Source organism: Plecotus auritus (assembly GCF_963455305.1).
Source record: "Plecotus auritus genome assembly, chromosome: X".
NCBI classification, from domain to species: Eukaryota; Metazoa; Chordata; class Mammalia; order Chiroptera; family Vespertilionidae; genus Plecotus; species Plecotus auritus.
In genome coordinates this window covers 140,104,186-140,122,461 of record NC_137784.1, presented here as the reverse complement: position 1 = coordinate 140,122,461, position 18,276 = coordinate 140,104,186, and the positions used below count along the sequence as shown (strand labels likewise).

The window sequence follows — 18,276 nt, the reverse complement described above, 5'->3', positions numbered from 1 at the left end:
TTACAGTACTTTTTGTTTTCAAAAATATAATACAATGGTATGCAAAGCTGTAAATTAAGCTCTTTATTTTATCTATGGTATTTTGGCAAAACTCAGGAATATAACAAAAAAGGAAGATGTTAATTTTAAATTTCCACTAAATTTAGTATCTGTTAACCAAAGCCTAAATTTTTATATTCTTCAGTTAAAGAAGAGCTTCTACCCAAGTCTAATTTGTCTTTAAGGACAGTCATTTGTCTTCCGAATATTTGAAAATATTTTTTAAAATAAGTAGTGCTATGGTTGTTGTTTCTATAATTCTAAACTTTGATAGCAATTATAGCATACTACATTTCCTTTCTGAATAGCTTTTGAATTAATGAAAAATGAGTAATTTTTTGTTATATTTGTGTAAACATCGTATTACCTTATTTCTCTTGTGTTGATAGTACTGCTTATGTTTTAGTACTGTTTTTTGCTTCTGTATATTTATGTGTAGCTTTTATATGTAGTTTATCTACTGTTTATAAAATTTGATTTATAATAAATGTTGTTAAAATGAAAATGGCTAAACACTTATTTTTAAGAGCACTTCTATAACAAACATTTACGCATATATTTGCCAAAATTTGATCATGACACAAATTTTTAATGATAAAAGTAGAATAAAATTTTCTAATCTCTGTCTCATGTTAATGAGAAGTGAGCTGTATGCCATGTATGTGTACACACAAAGCACTCTGGAAAAATGCAAAGGAAGTAGAAAACCTGTTTTAATCTAAGGAATTTCCAATATGAGACTTCCTTTGTTAAAAGATACATTTTATTATGATTGAATACTTACTAAGATTATACATCTTTCTTTTCTATATTTAAGAAAATAGTAAATTGTTTCTAACATACTTTCTTTTTTTAAGTATTGTGTGTTCACCACCCCAAGTCAAGTCTCCTTCCATCACCATTTATCCCCCCTTTACCCTCTTCTACCTCCTCTGTGATATACTTTTCTCAGGTTTATACAAATGGATCTTTTAAATTATTACCCAATTACCAGACTTTTGTACACTTCTCCCTTTCCTAGCCCATAAATCAGAAGTACTGAAACTGCAGATTGGTTGGTTTAAAAATAACATTTATTATCATTATTTCTGTCTAAAGCTTCTACATTTGTGGAAAAACAGAAATGTACATACAATAACTAAAAATACTTCATATTTATTGGGTAATTCTTGCTGTGCTGAGCTTAAAATTTACTATTCTTATTTAAAAGGGGTACATTTCACTCTGTACTTTATAGGAAGAGAAGGTAGTGTAATTAGGGTGTGATTACTCCTTCAAAGCTCATTCTAGAAAAGACTTTCCCCTTTAAAAGCATAACACTAAAGGGGCCAAACTTCATTTGAATTTTAGCAATGGAAACCTTTTTTGTGAAAATGGAATCATTCACTGTTGACTTGGTTTTCTTTTTTTTGGTAAATACAGGCATGCGTGGGGAATATTGCGGGTTTGGTTCCAGACCACTATAATAAAGTGAGTATCACAATAAAGTGAGTTGTAATCTTTTTGCTGGTTGAGTGTTTTGCTTTCATTTTATAAAAACCACAACACCTGTGAAGCACAGTAAGCGAGGTCTGCCTGTAGAGTGTTGGGGGAGGTCAGTCTCACGTGGGAAGATATCTAGAAGCCTTTAACTTCATCTCTCTCCTTTGACATTTTGGCTTTCAGTGGCACACTCCAGCAAGATGCACAGAAACAGCAGTTTCTTACTTTTCTAGGGTTTTGGTGTTTTCCTGGTGAGGGTGGATTCGCACCTATAAATAGATGGTGAGGGAACAGGAGCACAGGTAGCAGAGACATTCTCACCTCTGCTCTCACCCTCACTCTGGGGCCTGCCTTCCCCATTTCCGTTAAATCTGGCCCATCTGTAATGGGACTAATGAAAAGTCACTTGCGAGTGATGTGACATGTAATTCACTGATGTTTGTAAATCGCTTTGAAGATGAAAGGTACTTTATAAATGTTAAGTATTACTGAGCCAGTCAAGTGAGAGTGGTGTTCTTTTGAAGTAATTCAGCTATGAAGCCATACACTGCCTACAAATAGGCAACTGAATAGGACAGTGGTCGGCAAACTGCGGCTCGTGAGCCGCGGTTTGCCACTCTGTTGACTAATGAGTTTGCCGACCACTGGGATAGGGGCTTAATCACAAGGAACAACAACAGCCTGTAATTATTGGAATCGAGAGTCTAGGTCAGTGGTTGGCAAACTCATTAGTCAACAGAGCGGCAAGCCACATGTGGCTCGCGAGCCGCAGTTTGCCGACCACAGGAATAGGAGAAAAGAAGTAAATAAGCTGTTAAGTGCTGTTTTCTTATTGTTTGATGTACTTTTGTCAAATGTAGGTCAGTTTGTTAGGCTCATTGATAATGTCTATTTCACCCTAACTTTAACAAGTCATATGTTAAGTGATTTTAAATTTTATCTCATTAGAGATCATCTAGTTTTAGGACTTTCAAGGGTCTGGACCTTTTCAATCCTTCATTTCACAAATGGGAAAATGGAGCGTCAGAAAGTTTAGATGGGCTTGTCCATCTCACACCATAATCACTGCACTTCAGTGAGACCTCTTGACTTTCCCCCTGCCATCACCTGGAAAACTAGACTCAGCTCATTCAGCCCCTCCTATATAAAGCCTTTCTAACGCTCTCAGGTAGAAGGGTGCGTTCCTTTACTGGTGCTCACACAGTACTCTGTAGATTTCCAAGTACCTGTGACCCTTTATTCCATTTCTTTTTTCAAATGTTTTTATTGATTTCAGAGAGGAAGGGAGAGGGAGAGAGAAATAGAAACATCAATGTTGAAAGAGAATCATGGATCAGCTGCCTCCTGCATGCCCCACACTGGGGATCAAGTGTGCAACTCAGGCATGTGCCCTGACTGGGAATCGAACCATAACCTCCTGTTCATAGGTTGATGCTCAACCACTGAGCCATGCTGGCTGGGCCTTTATTCCATTTCTTTATCCATGCTGCCCTTGTGACTTAAAGTGTTGTCTGTGGGCCAGCAGCAGCATCACCTAAATCTCTTTAGAATCTCAGGCCCCACTCCTGATCTGTTAAATAATCTATATTTTAACAAGGTAGGGGATTCATATGCATATTAAAGTTGTTGAACCTAGACCAGGGGTGGGCAAACTTTTTGACTCGAGGGCCACAATGGGTTCTTAAACTGGACCGGAGGGCTGGAACAAAAGCATGGATGGAGTGTTTGTGTGAACTAATATAAATTCAAAGTAAAGGAGCGGAGGGGAGAGCAAGAGAACCCTCCGCTCTTTCGGCTCCACGGGCCAGATAGAACAGCCGAACGGGCCGGATCCGGCCCGCGGGCCGTAGTTTGCCCACGGCTGACCTAGACCATTAGTTAGTTCCTCAAGTGCTAGAATTGAGGCTTAGAAATCTTTTTATTCCTAGAGAGTAGCTTAGGGTCCAGTAATCTATATATACAAAGATCTGGGGTCATAACATCCACAACGACCAGAGGCTCGACCGAATGCCAGGCTGCGCGCACAGCAGGCTAGCGGGCTGAACTGCTGACCTCTCAGAGAGAGAGGCGGGGCTGATCAGCAGTGGCAGCAGCTGCTGGCGAGGCTCAAATAGAGAAGCAGGATGAATTCTTTCTCCCGGCCTCGCCTGCAGCCAAGCCTCTCTCTCCCAGAGGTCAGCAGTTCAGCCCACTCACCAGCAGCCTGGGGCGGCTGCTGATCAGCCCCACCTCCATGATCAGGCCCGGAGATGCTGACTGGCATAGAAACTGACCAATCAGAACCAAATCTGGGTGAATTGCAAGGAGCGAATGGCTGCCTAGGAGGTGGGGCTTTTGACGCTGACTGGCATAGAAACCAACCAATCAGAACCAAATCTGAGTGACTTGCTAGGAGCCAATGGCTGCCTAGGAGGTGGAGCTTTTTTTTAATTAATTAATTTTTTAAATTGTTTGAAGTATTACAAATAGTAGTACATAAGTCTCCTTTTTTTTCCCCCATTGACCTCCCCCCGGCCTCCCCTTCCCCCCAGTACATGCCTTTACCTGCCCCCCCCCCCCAGTGTCTTTTATCCATTGGTTATGCTTATATGCATGCGTACAAGTCCTTCGGTTGATCTCTTACAGCCCCCCCCCCAACCTCCTCTGCCTTCCCGCTGTAGTTTGACAGTCTGTTCAATGCTTCTTTGCCTCTGTATCTATTTTTTCCCCATTTCTTTCCTTTAAAAAATCTTGCCTCTGCAGACTAGAAATAAACATATAATAACAAAAAATGTTTGAGTCCCAATTTCAATGTCCAACAGTTCTGAGTCCCCATTTCAATGACAAACAGTTCCTTATGTGTACATGTCAGCAATGATATCTGGATGGTGGGCACATGGTGGCAATGCAGGTCCGACCCTCTCTGGTTTGGTCCTAGGCAACCTGCTGCGACGCACAGCTGCTGAGTGCTAGTGTGGCAAGGCATTGTCAGCGTCTTCCATCTCTGGACTGTTTCTCCTCTTGTGTTCGTGGTTGGAGCAGACCTGTCAATTCCTCTCTGTTGCAGGAATCCACATGGTCTTGGAGTTGTTTTCTGAAAATATACAAACATATTCTCAACCAAAAGTTAATAAAGGAATCTTTTCTATATAATTGATTTGGGATCCTTTTTATTTTTGGAGGTGGAGCTTTTGACGCTGACTGGCATAGAAACCGAGCAATCAGAACCAAATCTGGGTGAACTGCGAGGAGCCAATGGCTGCCTAAGAGGTGGAGCTTCTGACGCTGACTGGCATAGAAACTGACCAATCAGAACCAAATCTGGGTGAACTGCGAAGGCAGAACCTAAGGTGGGGGCTGAGGAGGGGTTTTAAGGGCAGCAGCTGTTTGGTGTAAGGTGTAAGAAAGTGGTTCAATTTTTTAATGACCGGTTTGGCAGTATAGTGCATATGGCTGGCTATCAGTCCAGGTATAGGGATTATGTGTTTTTGTCTTCGAAGAGCATCTCCTCCTGCTGAAAAAGGCTCCCCCCACATTTAAGCAATCCTATCCTATATAATCTATCTATACTAATAAAAGGGTAATATGCTAATTAGACCGGGTTGACCGGCCATCTTCCAGACGTCTGACTTCCTTTTGGACAAAGCCATGGTGGTGGGGGCTGAGGCAGAGGCAGTTAGGGGCAATCAGGCCGGCAGGGGAGGGCAATTGGGGGCGAGATCAGGCTGGCAGGGGAGGGCAGTTGGGGGCGAGATCAGGCCAGCAGGGGAGGGCAGTTGGGGGCGAGATCAGGCCAGCAGGGGAGGGCAGTTAGGGGCGATCAGGCCAGCAGGGGGGCAAGGTAGGGGTGATCAAGCCGGCAGGCAGAGGGGTTAGGGGTGATCAGGCAGGCAGGCAGGTGAACGGTTAGGAGCCAGTCATCCAGGATTGCGAGAGGGATGTCTGACTGCCGGCAGTCGGACATCCCCCAAGGGGTCCCAGATTGGAGAGGGTGCAGGCCGGGCTGAGGAACCACCCCTCTGTGCATGAATTTTGTGCACTGGGCCTCTAGTGTGATCTGTATTTAATAAATCTTTTTGATTGAATGACAAGGATCTACAACCAAGATTACTCTCCCCAGCAAAGCTATCATTTAGAATTGGAGGTCAGATAAAGAGCTTCCCAGACAAGAAAAAGCTAAAGGAGTTCATCACCGCCAAACCAGTATTACATGAAATGTTAAAGGGTCTTCTTTAAGAAGAAGAATTGAGATCAAGAATAGGAACAATAAAATGGCAATAAATACATGTCTATCAACAATTAAATCTAAAAATCAAAATAAAAAAACAAGCAGAACAGAGACTCATAGATACAGAGAACATTTTTATGGTTGCCAGATGGGAGGGCATTTGGGGGTGGTGAAAAAAGGTGAAGGGATGTAGAAGTATAAATCAGTCATAGCTCAAGCACACAAACAATAGACAGGTGAAGGCCTGGGATGGTGTAGGAGACTGGTAGAGGGGGGCAAATGGGGGGAAATGGGGGACATCTGTAATATACTCAACAATAAAATAAAACTTTAAAAAAGACGTTCTATAATATTTACTGCCACCCTCCCCATTTTGTGTTGAAATAGTAACAGCAGTCTCTGCCCACTGAGGCTCTCCCTGGGACCTTTAAGAACATCAGCAGTATTCATTGGAAACAGAGATAAGAGCATGGCAGTTGCTGACTTAAATTTTCTTCTGATGTGTTTTCATATTCAAGTTTATTTTATTCAATTGGGAAATGTTGCATAAAGCCCGAGTGGTGAGTTGATGCTGGGGCTGAATTAAAATTAAAGAGCAGCCCTAACGGGTTTGGCTCAGTGGATAGAGCGTCGGCCTGCAGACTGAAGGGTCCCAGGTTCGATTCCGGTTAAGGGCATGTACCTGGGTTGCGGGCACACCCCCAGTAGGGGGCGTGCAGGAGGCAGCTGATCAATGTTTCTCTCTCATCGATGTTTCTAACTCTATCCCTCTCTCTTCCTCTCTGTAAAAAATCAATAAAATATATTTAAAAAATAAAATTAAAGAGCAGTCAACTACTTGTTTTGGGCTTGTGGGAGAAGTTAGTCACTTAGTCACTCTCAGATCTGTTATCTTCCTTCTTTAAAAAAAAAAAACACATTTTTATTGAGCCCTAGCCAGTGTAGCTCAATGGATAGACCGTCAGCCTGTAGGCTGAATGGTCCCAGGTTCAATTCTGGTCAAGGGCACGTACCTCAGTTGCAGCCTCCTCCCCGGCCCAGGTCCTGGTCAGGGCAAGTGCAGAAGACAACCAATCAATGTGTTTCTCTCACACATTCATATTTTTCTCTGTCTTTCCCTTTCTCTTCCACTCTCTCTAAAAATCAATGGAAAAATATCCTCAAGTGAGGATTTAAAAATAATTTCTTACTGAATTTATTAGGATGACATTGGTTAATAAAATTATAGAGGTTTCAGGTGTACAATTCTATAATATATCATCTGTATATTGTACTGTGTGTTCATCACCCCAAAGCAAGTCTCCTTCCATCACCATTTATCCCCCTTTTACCATCTTCTTCTTCCTCCCACCCCCCTTTCCCTGTCTCTGATAATAACCATACTGTTGGCTATGTCTATGAGGTTTTTTTCCTTGCTTACCCTCCCTCTTTATCTCTTGACATCTTCCCACTTCTAGTGTTCAGGGGTGAGCTTGGCTGTCATCAATAAAACGTGCAGGACTGTCCAGGGAAGTATTCAGTGTTGCTTTGGGGGGGAATGCAGTGACAATGGCTTTTATTTCTTTCCTGGAAGAAAGACTTAATTGTAAATCTAAAATTTGAAAGAAAAGTAAAATCCTACCCTGGCAAGTGGTTGAGCTTCAGCCTATAAAACCCAGGAGGTCGCATTTTGATTCCCGGTCAGGGCACATGCCTGGGTTGCAGTTGTGGGCTCCATCCCCAGTAGGGGGCGTGCAGGAGGCAGCCAGTTGATGGTTCTCATCATTGATGTTTCTGTCTCTCCTCCCTTCCTCTCTGAAATCAATTACAAAAAAATATTTTTAAACGTAAAATCCTAAATGCACAACATACCCTTTATTTATTTTAAATGGATTTTCTTTCGGTTTCCTCTGTATAAATATATTGATGTCTTCATAGGAGACTTAATTGGAATTTCTTATTTAGAAGGTACTTCTTTGCCTTCTAAATAGTAATAATGGTAGCACTCAACCAGGATTCAGGTGTCATATGATCACTCCCTTCCCATTACTGTTTTAAAGGTAACATAACAGAAAAAAAGAAAAACGTGTGCATAAATGTGGTGCTTAGGTTTTAAGAGTCAGACATTTCTGACTTGAACCTGGGCTCAGCTTCTTAAAATTCAAAAAAAAAATGCTGACCTCCTTTATACATCTTTATTCAAGTTACAACATTATAAACCCTTTGGTGCTAACATGTACTTGTAAAACAAATGAATGACCAAAGCCTGTGGCAATAGGGCAGCACTTGAGACCTATATTGTATCCTTCATCTTTCCTGTTAAATTTTATTTTATTTTTTTATTTTTTATTATTTTTTTAATTTATTTTTTAATTGCTTGAAGTATTACAAATAGTAGTACATATGTCTCTTTTTTTCCCCATTGACCTCCCCCCAACCTCGCCTTCCCCCCAGTACATGCCTTTACCTGCCCCCCCCCAGTGTCTTGTATCCATTGGTTATGCTTATATGCATGCACCTGTTAAATTTTAAATGAGTGCATTTTTTATGGGAAAATGTTCCATTCCTCTGTCCACCCCTCAGAAGAAGTACCTCCCAACTCATCTGAAGTGGCAGAAATCATTTAAGCATATTTGGGTTTGAGTTATTAAATGCTGTTAAATAGAGCAGCTACTTATTATATGTCAGGCTCTGTGGTAAGCACCTTACATATACAATCTCATTTGATCCTCTCAGCAACCCTGAGCGAGGGGTACTACTACTGTCCCTATGTTTATGATTGAGGAAATTGAAGCTTACAGAGTTTAGCCAATTTGCCTGTGGTCAAACAGATGCTAAGTGCAGAGTCTGGACCCAAAGCCAGAAAGAACAGTTTAATTCCAAAATCCATACTCTGAACCACTACATTATACTGCTCAGCAATAATAACAATAGTGAAAATAATAGCAACAGTTTATTGAGCACCTGCTATAATAGCCAGGAACTGTATTAAATACTTTGCATACTTCAAGCCATTTAACCTTCACATCAAATGGATGAAGATCGTGTCATTGCTCCCATTTTGCCAGAGGAAGAAACTGAAACTTACATCTAGTACAGGGGTGGGCAAACTTTTTGACTCGAGGGCCACAATGGGTTCTTAAACTGGACCGGAGGGCCGGAACAAAAGCATGGATGGAGTGTTTGTGTGAACTAATATAAATTCAAAGTAAACATCATTACATAAAAGGGTACGGTCTTTTTTTTTTATTTCAATAGTTTTATTCATTTCAAACATTTTAACAAGAAGAATGTAAACACTAATTATTATCATTTGAAACTTCAAAAAATGGAGGAATCAGAGCACAATAACATACCTTATATTGAAGATGGCAAAGGCAAAATAAAATTGCCTAACAAAGGAAAGGTACAAAAGCCTTTCCAATTAAACTTAAATATAATAAAATAATTTAAAACTAAAACAAATAGAAAAGAACAAAATGTGTAAACAGTAAGTTAAACATTTTCTTTAGTGCAACTTCCAAATGAGGCCCGGGACGTAGATGTAGATGGCAATGTAGACTGGGTTGAAAGGTTTTTGGTCTTTAAAACATCAACTTCAGTGGGAACAGTGTTGTTGGTCTCCTTTTTAGCTAATGCTCTGATACTGTGCTCTCCAGGGGCGTGTCTCCCTACATCACCACGATCACGTGTCTCCGCATTCCCAGGGTGATGTGGGGGGACGCGTCCGCGGGCATTCCAAGGAGCCTCTGGAAGATTGAGAGGTTGTTCCTTCTACTGAATGGGGATATAAATCCGCCCACTCAGAAGAAGGAGCTGCGGCCGCGTTTCCCGACGTTGCCATGTTAACACTGCTGCTGGTGAAGGAGCGGAGGGGAGAGCAAGAGAACCCTCTGCTCTTTCGGCTTCGCGGGCCTGAAAGAACAGCGGAACGGGCCGGATCCGGCCCGCGGGCCGTAGTTTGCCCACGGCTGATCTAGTATCTCATTTGTTTAGAGCAGTGGTCAGCAAACTCATTAGTCAACAGAGCCAAATATCAACAGTACAACAATTGAAATTTCTTTTGAGAGCCAAATTTTTTAAACTTAAACTTCTTCTAACACCACTTCTTCAAAATAGACTCGCCCAGGCCGTGGTATTTTGTGGAAGAGCCACACTCAAGGGGCCAAAGAGCCGCATGTGGCTCGCGAGCTGCAGTTTGCCGACCACGGGTTTAGGGTCACATGTTTGAGATTGGTAAGCAGGGGTCTATCAAAGCATAAGATCAATATGGTTGAGGATGTATTTCACCAAAGTAGAGCAGAACCTGAATCTTGCCCCAATTACTTGGTTCCAGAGGTCTCCGAGGGAAATCTATGCCTGGAGTACAAAACAAAGCAAAGTGACTCTTGTATTAGCAGGAGCTTTGGCCCCAAATTCTAGTGTACCACTGCAAGCATTGACATTTTCCTAAGCTAGAAAGGCTTGAGGCCCCCAACGCCCACATTCTAGGCGTGGCTCTTTCTTTACTGATGTAACAGAGCCCCCTACCTAGGGTTGCAAGAAGGAAAGAAATACCATCTGTCTCCATGCCCGGGAGCCTCTGCCCCTAACAGGGGTGGGCAAAGTTTTTGACTCGAGGGCCACAATGGGTTCTTTTTTTTTTTTAAAGAAAGGGCATTCTTTTTAAAAAAAAAAATTTTTTTAATATATTTTATTGATTTTTTACAGAGAGGAAGGGGGAAGGATAGAGAGTTAGAAACATCGATGAGAGAGAGACATCGATCAGCTGCCTCCTGCACACCCCCCACTGGGGATGTACCTGCAACCAGGGTACATGTCCTTGACCAGAATCGAACCCGGGACCCTTCAGTCCGCAGGCCAACGCTCTATCCACTGAGCCAAACCGGTTAGGGCCACAATCGGTTCTTAAACTGGACCGGAGGGCCGGAACAAAAGCATGGATGGAGTGTTTGTGTGAACTAATATAAATTCAAAGTAAAGGAGCGGAGGGGAGAGCAAGAGAACCAGATAGAACAGCCGGATCCGGCCCGTGGGCCGTAGTTTGCCCAAGGCTGCCCTAGAACATGGCTGCAAAGAGAGGGTGAGCAAAAGGACACTAACAAAAGATAGAGACAGCCTGCAAGCAACACGTACCTCTTTAAAGACTCCTCTGAAAGTGCCTCCAACTGTGACCCTGGTTCATCCTGGCCCTGGAGTCTTCCCAATCCAGATCAGCACTCCTGTGGAGGGGTGGAGGAGGAGAAGACTAACCCTGAGCTTCCTTTCACCTACAGATTAGCATTACCATAGCAAGTAAGTGGTAGAGCTTAGGTTTCAACTGATATCTGTCTCTTAACCACTATGCCAGAGGGAGGGGCATATCAAAATTCATTGTGGGTGTTTTTCAAAATACATATAGCCCTCCAGGCAGTTAGAAAGCCTAAACAAGGTAGCTGTACAAATTACTAAAGATGAGGGGGGGAATCAAAGATGGGCAGAGAAATATTTAAATAGGATGAAGTAAAAACAAAGCACCAAAGATCTCGATGTTCTGGTAAAGAGAAATGTTACTTTGAGGTTACAAAACCAAGGTCCAGAACAGTGTACCCACAATGTTATCTTATGTACAAGAAAAGGGGCGATAACCTGGACACAGTGGCTCAGTGCTTAAGCGTCGACCTATGAATCAGGAGGTCATGGTCTGATTCCCCGTCAGGGCATATGCTTGGGTTGCAGGCTCGAGGGCATGCAGGACGCAGCTCATCAATGATTCTCTCTCATCACTGATGTTCTACCTCTCCCTCTCCCTTCTTCTCTGAAATCAATAAAAATATATTTTTAAAAAAGAAAAGGAGAGATAATAAGTGTGTGTATGCATGCTTAATTTTGTATAAAGGGCCCACTGAAAGGAAAAATAAGAAGCCAATAACAGCTACCCATAGGAGGCAAGAGGAAATAAGGGGTGTGAGGTCAGAAGTGGGAATGAGATCCCTTTTTTAAAACAATGTTTATTGTTGAGAGTATTATAGATGTCCTCCCTCTTTTTCTCCCATTGCCCCCCTCCACCCGGACCCTGCCCCACCCCAGGCCTTCACACCCCTATGGTCTGTGTTCCTGGGCAATGCATATCTGTATATATAAAAGGCTAATATGCTAAGTGTCCAACCAACCGGTTGCTATGATGTGCACTGACCACCAGGGGGCAGACACTCAACGCAGGAGCTGCCGTGATGCACACTGGCACCCACAAAGCAACACTCGGCTTCCCCCAAGTGGGACACAGGCCCTGCCACCACCCCGGAGCAACAGCCCACCAAATCACAGCCAATGCTGCTGAGACCCCATGGCGCAAAATGCGGCCCACAGCCCAGCCCAGCCTGGAAACGGTGGCTGTGGGCACCCAGTAATGACGTCACCTAGCAATGCCCAGCTTCCTCTTCCTAGTGACGACTAGCCTCCTTAGAGTTTCTTCAGCCCAGGAACACGACTTGCTTTATAGCCAGGTGCAAACATTTCACACTTTAACCAAATGTCTGTGAAAAACCAAATGTTTTTCTCATGCCTCCTCTCATTTGATCCTCACAGAAGTCTTGGAGTAGGTAGGTAGGAGACTCGTTGGAATCCTATTTTCTTCTCATTCGCTGGAAAACAGAGATTTAGAAAGTTTAGAAACTTGACCCGACTGAAAAGAAGTAAGAAATGGTGGACCTTGAAAATGACATCAGGTTTTCTCACTGCACAGAATATAGTCAAACACTGCTGCAGTTAAATATTTTATCCCGCCGAAACCAGTTTGGCTCAGTGGATAGAGCATCGGCCTGCGGACTGAAGGGTCCCGGGTTCGAATCCGGTCGGGGGCATGTACCTTGGTTGCGGGCACATCCTCAGTGGGAGGTGTGCAGGAGGCAGCTGATCGATGTTTCTCTCTCATCGATGTTTCTGGCTCTCTATCCCTCTCCCTTCCTCTCTGTGAAATATCAATAAAATATATTTAAAAAAAATATTTTACCCTTTGTTCTCCTTGCGTGATCTAGAATAATAATCTGCTTCGTGTTGATATTTACTGCTGTGTTGCTGGCAATTACCTGAAAGAGAAGTTGGGTGCTTCACTGGGCTGGAAAAAGTTTAGCTACATCAGAAAGCAGGTCTGATTAAGCAAGTTTATTCTATATCTATAAAAGGCTAAGTTGACTCACGCATGCATGATACAAATAAAGCTTTCGCTGGCACCAATCGCACGTGTGTGTTTCCATCTGTCATTGTTGATCACGAATTTGGTTGACACTTCTATTATAGAGAAAGGGCAAATAGGGATACTAAAATATTTCTTCTAATTAATTTCCTTTCAATGTGCACAAATTCATGCACTGGGCCACTAGTATTCATATAAGTTCTTTGGTTAATCTCTCCCCATCCCTCCGCCCTCCCCCCTTGTCTCCTTCCCTCTGAGATTCTTCAGTATCTTCCATGTTTCCATGCCTCTGGTTCTATTTTATTCATCAGTTTATTTTGTTCGTTAGATTCCTTGTTCGTTTATTTTGATTTTTAGATTTAATTATTGATAGGTATGTCTAAATGTATACCTTTTTAGCCCAGCCAGCTTGGCTCAGTAGTTGAACGTCAACCTAAAACCAGGAGATCGTGGGTTCGATTCCCAGTCAGGGCACATGCCAGGATTGCAGGCTTGATCCCCAGTGTGGAGTGTGCAGGAAGCAGCCAGTCAAGGATTCTCATCATTGATCTTTCTATCTCTCCCTGTCCTTTCCTCTCTGAAATTTATTTTTTAAAATAAATGTATACTTTTTTACAGTTGTGATTTCTCAACTTTGTAAGCATATTATCTCTTTTTATATAAAAGTTGGTATTAAAGAAGCACGAAAAAAGGTTGTAAAGAAGAGTTTTTTAAAAAGAGTAAGGGGGCGGGGGACTGGAGGGGGCCAATGGGGGGAAAGGGGGACATATGTAATACTTTCAACAATAAAGAATTATTTAAAATTAAAAAATAAAATAAAAAGTGCTTCATGAAGAAAGATGGAAGGAAGGAAGGAAGGAAGGAAGGAAGGAAGGAAGGAAGGAAGGAAGGAAGGGAAGGAAGGAGAAAGAAAGAAGAGAGAGAGAGAGAGAGAGAGAGAGAGAGAGAGAGAGAGAGAGAGAGAGAAAGAAAGAAAGAAAGAAAGAAAGAAAGAAAGAAAGAAAGAAAGAAAGAAAGAAAGAAATCACGACACTACTTTTCCAAAGACTCATTAGTGATTTTTTTTTTTTTCTACTTGGGATGAAATTCAGGGAACGCAAAAAATTTAGTGCTCAGAGATGTCTGGAAAGAGATGACCTTTGGCTGGATACCACAGGCTGGACTTGGATTCCAGAGAGCAAGACGTTTCCTGTGTGACTGAGGGAGTTCAGGAAAAACTACTTGATAGGGACAGGACCCGAGTAACTACCATGCCACTGGCACATCTTTTATTGCTGTTCATGCGCATTACTCCTCCTTTTTACCTCATAAGAATGCTATCAGTGGCAGTACCACTTATACTTCAGAATCTAAATCTTCTCGTCAAGATCCGTTGGGTTTTTTTTTTTTATCACACTTTGTTCCCTGTAGCATTTTTTCACTGATAATCACTCCTTTGTTCTTTGAAATGTCTCCCACCTTGGTTCCTGTGATAATGAATGCAGTTGGGCCAGGCATGCTAGACTCCATTTTTCCTACTCCTTTGAGACTTGGTCTCTTTAGCCAGCTCATTGCTTTCTTTCTCTGCCCTTCCTTTTCCCGCTCTGTCTCCTCTGTCATCATGTTACAAGGTTCGGTCTTGAGTCCTCTGCTTTTATCCCTATATTCTTTTTTTTTTTAATATATTTTTTATTGATATTTTACAGAGAGGAAGAGAGAGGGATAGAGAGCTAGAAACATCGATGAGAGAGAAACATCAATCAGTTGTCTCCTGCACACCTCCTACTGGGGATGTGCCCGCAACCAAGGTACATGCCCTTGACCGGAATCGAACCTGGGACCCCTGAGTCCCCAGGCCGATGCTCTATCCACTGAGCCAAACCGGTTTTGGCATTATCCCTATATTCTTTATGTTCTTTCTTTTAGGCATGAGCCTTTCTCACAGCTTCAGCCAGCACCACTAAGCACAGCCATTCATCTGCCTGCCACTCCTCAAGCTTCAAATCTACCAACCTGAACAGTTAAAATAATTGTTTTCCTGGTCTCACCATATACTAAACTGAACTCATCATATTCCTCCTTCCCAGGTGGCCTCCCTGTTCAAACATCCTCATTTCCACTGATGAGATGCAATTATCTCAGTTATACCACTGACACTTTGGGGTCATCTTAGCCAGGGGTGGGCAAACTTTTTGACTCGAGGGCCACAATGGGTTCTTAAACTGGACCGGAGGGCCGGAACAAAAGCATGGATGGAGTGTTTGTGTGAACTAATATAAATTCAAAGTAAAGGAGCGGAGGGGAGAGCAAGAGAACCAGATAGAACAGCCGGATCCGGCCTGCGGGCCGTAGTTTGCCCACGGCTGTCTTAGACTATTCTTTTTTCACCTCCACTATGCAGCACTTAACTAGTCCTGTTGTTGAAATGTTTCTCTTTTCCATCTTCTCTTCTCATGCCCATACTCATCAACCTAATGTGTGCCATCACTTCTGCTCTTAAAGCCTTCAACTGATGAAACCGGGCCCACAGAGATTAACTAAGATAATCGTCCTTACTTAAAGTCAACTAATTATAGACTTGAATCACGTCTACAAAACATTCTAGCTTACATTAGTGTCTGATTAAATAACTGGGGACTATAGCCTAGCCATGCTGACACAAAAAAAAAACCTGATAATTATAGTAATGGTTGGTGTTTTGTTTTGAATTTCCATCAGCGAACACTTTGTTCCTTGTGAAAATAAATCACAAGCCCAGACAGGCTTCCAAGAAGAGAGTCAATATTATCAAACTTTCATCAGCATTAATACATACAGCGTGGTGCAAAAGTATGTTTCCAGTTGTGAGTACCCGAAACACAGTTTATTCTTTTTTTTTTTTTATTGATTTTTACAGAGAGGAAAGGAGAGGGATAGAGAGTTAGAAACATCAATGAGAGAGAATCATTGATCAGCTGCCTCCTGCACACCCCCTACTGGGGATGTGCCCGCGACCAAGGTACATGCCCTTGACTGGAATCGAACCCGGGACCCTTCAGTCCACAGGCCGACGCTCTATCCACTAAGCCAAACTGGTCAGGGCCACAGTTTATTCTTGCATTATTATTTTTAATTACTGTATTATTTTCCATACAAATGTAAACCTACTTTCGCCCCACCCTGTATATGGTTTATGAAGGTCATTAACCATCTGATAAAAGGAAGCTGCATTGCTTACAACCCATCATTGGGTGTAAGCAATTGCCTGATTACACTAAACTATTTTCAGTCTATTGGTAAGAAAATTAGTTCTCCAGTTCAGTTTTAGTTAACACTTTAAAAGGAAGAAAGCCTTGCCGAAACCAGTTTGGCTCAGTGGATAGAGCGTCGGCCTGCGGACTGAACGGTCCCAGGTTCGATTCCGGTCAAGGGCATGTACGTTGGTTGCGGGCGCATCCCCAGTGGGAGGTGTGCAGGAGGCAGCTGATCGATGTTTCTCTCTCATCGATGTTTCTAACTCTCTATCCCTCTCCCTTCCTCGCTGTAAAAAATCAATAAAATATATTTTAAAAAAATAAAAATAAAAGGAAGGAAGCCTTTCAAGAAACAGGTGTTTACGTCCATTGGTTGTGCTTATATGCATGCATACAAGTCCTTCGGTTGATCTCAGCCCCCCAACCCCCACCTGCCTTCCCGCTGTAGTTTGCAAGACACTGGGGGTTAGGGGTAAGAGCAAGTGCGGGGGGGGGGGTAGGGGTAGGAGAGGCCGGGGGAGGTCATGGGGGGGGGGAGGAGACATATGTACTACTATTTGTAACACCTTAAACAATAAAATAAAAATATAAAATTTTTAAAAAGGGAAAAAATAAAACACTAGTATAAATTAAAAAAAGAAACAGGTGTTTATTTCTTCATTTGTAAATTATTTCCCTGTGCCACAAATGTTTATTGAGTGCTGGGCTAGGTTAGTTGGCTATTTCCACTCTCCCTTGGGTTCAGAATGGTGGATGCTTTAAATACTGAAACCTACAAAAAAAGTAGAAAGCATTTTGTTTTGAAGCATACCCACTGTCTACTAATGATATGGAGAAAGACAGGATTCGATGAGAAAATATAAGTTAAACACTTAGAACACAGTTCCACAAATATTGATTTTCTGTCCCCTTCCATGAATATAGTTTTCACAAGTGAAGTCTCATAAATTAAAAGTTCTCTCCAATGTGTTCATGGATAGGAAGAATTAACATAATTAAAATGTTCATACTAGCCGAAACTGGTTTGGCTCAGTGGATAGAGCGTCGGCCTGTGGACTGAAGGGTCCCGGGTTCGATTCCGGTCAAGGGCATGTACCTTGGTAGCGGGCACATCCCCAGTAGGGGGTGTGCAGGGGGCATATGATCGATGTTTCTCTCTCATCGATGTTTCTAACTCTCGATCCCTCTCCCTTCCTCTCTGTAAAAAAATCAATAAAATATATTTTTTTAAAAATAAAATAAAATGTTCATACTACACAAAGCAATCTACAAATTCAATGCAATTCCTATTAAATACCAATGGTGTGTTTCACAGAACTAGAAAAAAATAATCCAAAAATTTATATGAAGCCACAAAAGACCTCGAAAAGCCTCAACAATCTTGAGAAAGAAGAGCAAAGTTGGAGGAATCACAGTACCTGATATCAAACTATACTACAAGGCTATAGAAATCATACCAGCATGGTACAGGCATAAAAACAGACACAGAAATCAATGGAAGAGAATAGAGAGAGCAGAAATAAACCCATACCTATATAGTCAATTAATATTTGACAAAGGAGGCAAGCATATACAATGGGGTAAAGACAGCACATTCAATAAATGGTGCTGGGAAATTGGACAGATTCATGCAAAAAAAATGACACTAGTCCACCTTCTTACACCATATTCAAGAATAAACTCAAAATGGATTAAAGACTTAAATGTAAGACTCAAAACTATAAAACCCCTAGAAGAAAACAGGCAGTAAAATCTCTGGCATTTCTCTTAGCAATATTTTTCAATATTGTTGGCCAAGGGAAACAAAGGATAAAATAAACAAATTAAACATCAAACTAAAAAGGTTTTGCATAGCAAAGGAAACCATCAACAAAATAAAAAGACAACCCTACTGAATGGGAAGAGATATTTGCCAACGATACTTCTGATGAGGGATTAATATCCAAAATTTATTTTAAAAAACTCATTGTACTCAACACAAAAACAACAAACAAAAATAATCCAGTTTTAAAAATGGGCAGAAGACCTGAATAGACACTTCTCCAAAGTGGACATACAGATGGCCAATAGACATATGAAAAGATGCTCAACATCCCTAATCGTCAGAAAAATGCAAATTAAAACCACAATGAGATATCTCCTTATCACCTACACCTGTCACAGTGGCTATCATCAATAAATCC

The 18,276-nt window shown here is 41.9% G+C and overlaps 1 protein-coding gene across 1 annotated transcript in view; it reads left to right on the top strand.

The window, feature by feature from the left end:
- The window catches only part of RP2 (RP2 activator of ARL3 GTPase), a 38,157-nt gene extending 36,616 nt beyond the window's left edge, over positions 1–1,541 (top strand). Inside the window, exon 6 of the mRNA XM_080652581.1 lies at positions 1,462–1,541. The gene's annotated coding sequence lies outside the window, so the exon portion shown is untranslated. The remainder of the gene's footprint in view (positions 1–1,461) is intronic.
- Positions 1,542–18,276: the final 16,735 nt, after the last annotated feature.